This window comes from Condylura cristata, unplaced genomic scaffold, assembly GCF_000260355.1.
Source record: "Condylura cristata isolate star-nosed mole 26May11 unplaced genomic scaffold, ConCri1.0 scaffold00010, whole genome shotgun sequence".
In the NCBI taxonomy this organism is placed as follows: domain Eukaryota; kingdom Metazoa; phylum Chordata; class Mammalia; order Eulipotyphla; family Talpidae; genus Condylura; species Condylura cristata.
The window spans coordinates 40,684,917-40,689,650 of record NW_004567111.1 but is presented as its reverse complement, the minus strand read 5'-3'; positions in this window follow the sequence as shown (position 1 = coordinate 40,689,650).

Sequence of the window (4,734 nt, the reverse complement as noted above, 5' to 3'; positions counted from 1 at the left end):
CGTTAGAAGTTTTTTTTTTAAGATTTATTTATTTATGCTTACAGAACTGGGGTACAGGCCAGAGATGCGGAGGGTGAGAAGATTCACCAGAGACAAGAGTGAGGAACAGAACAGGCAGATCGACAAAGTACACTGCTGAGGGGAGCAGTAGGCTGGCCAGGAGAGGTCTGCCTCGCCATGTGGATCTCCTGGGCAGGCGGGAATCGAATTCATGTGGAAGTGGCTTTAGCTTCTCAGTGCTGTGCCTTAACCCACTGCGCCACCAGGGAGGCCCCCCCCCCTTTTTTTAAAGGCCATCCAATAATCAAGTCCTAGAACTTTCTCTGTCCGTGAATAATTATGTTCCAATTTGTACTGACAGTGCACCTTTGCAAAGAGCTCAAAATGGTATTACTCTAGTCTCCTTGGAAGCTCACTGCATCGGTAAATACAGGAAGTAATTTGTGACCTTTTAATGCAGACATGTTAGTGAACTGTGGAATTATAAATAGCTTGCCAGAATTGTGGCTGCTGGTGTTCTATTTCATTTTTGGATTTCTTCTGTCTAGCTTATGTAAAATTGTAGTGTAACCAATAGAGCACAGGAATGCTGAAGTGGTTTTAATAGGAATGCGTAGGCAGATACAGATACACAAATCTGTGGATGTTTAGAATCAGTATGGACAGAACTTAGTAATATGCAATTATAGCCTTGGGAAAGTTATCTTACCCTTTACCAACCAAATAAGCTTAATATCTAGTCCTGACAAAATTTGGTCAAGTCCTCTTCTAGATCAAATATGTCCTTCTTTCCTCCTTTATCAACTACTTTCTTATTGTAAATCTTTTAATTTTGAGCTTATTGGAGATGCAGGCTCTTCCCTTTAGGTACTCCTCAGAATAGCAAGTATGCCTCTTATCAGCTCCCTGGTTTATTTCAGCAGTCAAAATCACTGAAAACTTGTCCTCTGTAAAGCTCTAAACATAAGAACAAAGAAAAGCTTTCTATTATGTTACTGAAAGGACAACAAAACATAAAATATTCCTGCCTACCTTCAGATGGCTTCTATTAATTTATAAATTAACTTTACCCCCTAAGTCTTGGTCTTTAGTACTCTGAAAGGGGTAAGATGTTTCTAATTTAGGATTAGACAAATCTAGTGACTTATCCAAAGTCCAAGGTCAGGAGTGAATATACTGACCCCTATGATTTCAAATGCTAGGAATGTTCCCCCCACATGTGGAGAGCAGGAGGGAGAACACCCTGGTCACAAAAATGGTCTGACAAAGTAGGTCAATGGTGTTAAGTCCCAACAGAGCTGCAATGGGCAGAACTAAATCTAAATGGTGGTGGTGGCTTGGTGATGGGATTAGTATCCAGGGACACCCACTGGGAGGAATGGTCTGAAATGAAAGGGTTACTAAGCACTAGCAGTATCTGACAGGTGTAAATAAAGGCCTATCAAGTTGAGGATACAGTATGAACAAAATCATGTAAATACAAGGTATATGGCAAGGATTCAATAGTCTTAAAAAAATACGTTGTATGACACACAAGGTCGGTGATCAGACTGTGGTCTGAATGAATGCCACACTAAAGAATTTATCTGGAGGCTTTAGAACCCGAACTGTTAAGGTGAATCCCATAATGTGCTATAGGGTTAATGCTGGAAGCATATGGTCTCTGCTCTCAAGATCTTCAAACTATGTTCTCCTCTCTCAAGAACCAGTTACCTTAACCTCGTTTCTCAGAACAATAAAGTATCTAACTGCATCTTCATTTAAGAACTAAACCATCACCTCATTGTAGACCATATAGCCCTAATGCATAGACTGTAGAAAGTACCACTGCTTTTCTTTTCTAATTCAAATGATTTCTATGAATTCTACTTTTGCCAGGACAGCAAAGTGTTCAAGAGAACATCTTACCCCTGGAGTGGATGGCTTGTATCCCTTACATGTTGCTGTTTGAAAAGAATCACAGGGCCTCCCTGGTGGCACAGGAGTTAGGCCTCAATGCCACTAAGTTAGCAGCAGCCACTGCTGCCCAAGTTCCATCCCTGGCCAGGGAGCTGACCCACACGGCACAGTCCCGTGTCTCACCCACTACTCCCCTGAGCAGTGTATTTCAGTGAATCTGAAATATTATTCTACTCCCCACTCTATCTCTGGGGTATCCTTTCACCTTTCCCCCCACCTGTGGCCTACACCCCAGTTCTTGTATACATAAATTTCTCCTTGTGTTCAATGGTAAACCTATCTTGTTTATATTTTACTATTCCCCCCTTTCAGGTAGAGAAAATAGGCTTATCCACACTTTTTTTTTTAAATCACAACATTCAGAGGAAAATTTAGAGTATGTACTTTCACTTAACTCTGAGACTTGCTTGATAAGATTCTTAAGAGATCTCACTATATCAAGAGTTATACCACCTCATTTAGTCACAGCTCTTAATTCAAGAATGTATTTCTTCACTCAACAAGAGTATAATAAGGAATCATTCAAGTATAAACTCACATTATCTGTGAAGGGGTCAAGGCTACAAAACTAGAAGCAATCAGTGAAACAGGACATCCTACCAACACCAATTCTCTCCCCTCTGCCGACCTTTTCCACAACTCACATTTTCGCATTGTTTATACAGGGACCCTAGGCTGTCCTATATCTACTCTGTCATTTCCTTCAAATGTTTTGCCTACCCAGAAGAGTAAGCAACAGTAAATACCCCCAACTCCAAACCTCACATACTTCGTTACAAGTATAGAAATACTACACAAAAAGAGTGAGGTCTGCTTTTTAATAGAATGTTGAAGTCTTAGCAAAATTTGAGGAGTCTGAAGATGATAAACCAGGAATACCCATCCTCTGCCTATCCAAAGTATCAAAGCTTTGCAGTACGTATGTCCTTGGCCATGTTCATGGTACAAGAAGGAAAGCTCATGTACTTCAATCTGATTTAGAGTGTAAAGTGCTACACCAGACAGCTCAGAAAGACTGGAATGTGTCAGATGATGCAAGAGTTTGAAAATAAGTGCAAAATGACCTCAGGATTTAGGTCAGAAAGGCACCAAGTCCCAGCAGATTGGAAGAGGTTAAAATAAAATAGAAGTGTTCCAAAAGTTACACTGGACATTTTACCCACCAAATTAACAAAGACTAAATTATAATGCTAGTAGGTGCTGAGACAAGCGTTTTGTCATTTGTAGAATGCATTTATCAAAATCAGTAATCTAACATTTTTAAGCCCAGGATTGCATGTGGATTAGCCATAGAGTGACCTGAAGTACAAAAAACTTCATGTAATTCATCCTATTATCATTGATCCAGAGAGCTATAGCACTATTTTATCATATGAATAGTACCCATCTTGATAATAAGCCCCAACAACTAAGTCCATCTATTTGTTTCTCCTTTTCTCAAACTTACACTTACCCTATCTGAAGCTGACCTAGTCACTTCATTCGGTCGTGGTCAAGCGTTGATCATACACACCAAGTGCACAATACACCCAGGAATCACCTGGTCCAATGTCCAGACAGACAGACGGACACACACACACATCTCACTTTACAGAAACTGCAACAGAGATTAACAGAACTTAGAAAATTAAACTCTCAGTTTTGTGAAATCTAAAGGCAGGCAGAACACACAACGGATGTGCATTCATTAAAACAAGCATTCTTTTTTTCATTAACCAAACAGCATTTACTCAATGTTAATGTGCCAGGGACTAGGAGTATAAAGTTTGTCAAGTCTCTAACCTCAGATCTAGGGGAAAGTTTCAAAAAATTATTAACACTGTAAGAGATGCATATGCACTGAACATGAACACACCAATGGGGAGGATTTTCACTCAAGGAAAAGCCAATCACCAATTCAACAATAAAGTTTAAGTATTTCAGGGAGACAAAAAAAAGTGAACTGAGGCAAGAGCAGTTCTAAGAAACAAACTTTTCCTAATAGCCAGACTAGTGTGTAGGCAAATGCTAACAGGAAATGAAAAGGAAAACAATTTGGAAGGAGCCAGATAATGGAGGCTAAGCATTTGTATGAGAAACTAAGAGTTAAGATTAGCTGGATTTCCAATAATCTTGTCAGAGAAAGACTGCAAATGTTTCAATTTGCAACAGATTATAAAACTAGCAGTTACCAAATATTCAGCAAGGCACTACCCTGTGTTCTAACATGGATTCCTAATTTTCACAACCATCCTTAAATAAAGTAAAAGGATCAAGTTTTAAACTGTTATAATAGTTTACGGAGGAAATTAAAGTGACTAAGGGGGCAGGGACACAAAGAAAAGGCTATGATAGGAAATAGAATTTTAAAACGAGAAGTGAACACAATGTGACTTCAACTGGGTACTTCAATTAAGATGGGGAAATACAGAACAGGAATGCCAACTGATGCATTATGAGGTTTTCCTTGTATTTTGTGGTACTGGCAAAGATCAACTGTTAACCTATATAATCATGCTTAAACACAACACTATCGCTACAGAAAAATTTTAAGCAGTTAACTATCTAGTTCTCGAAGGTTACCCTAGTTCCGAAAGTTACCACCTCATTTTTACTTGGATATAAGGAAGTAACAAATAACCAATGATTCCAACATCACAAAGCAGCTTTTAAATGTTCCCAAGGATGGGGCCTCCCTGATGGTGCAAGCAGTTTAGTCTCAGCACTATGAAGCTATCAGCAGCCACTGCAGTTCAATCCCGCCCAGGTGTGAACCACAGTACAGCAGACCTCTCC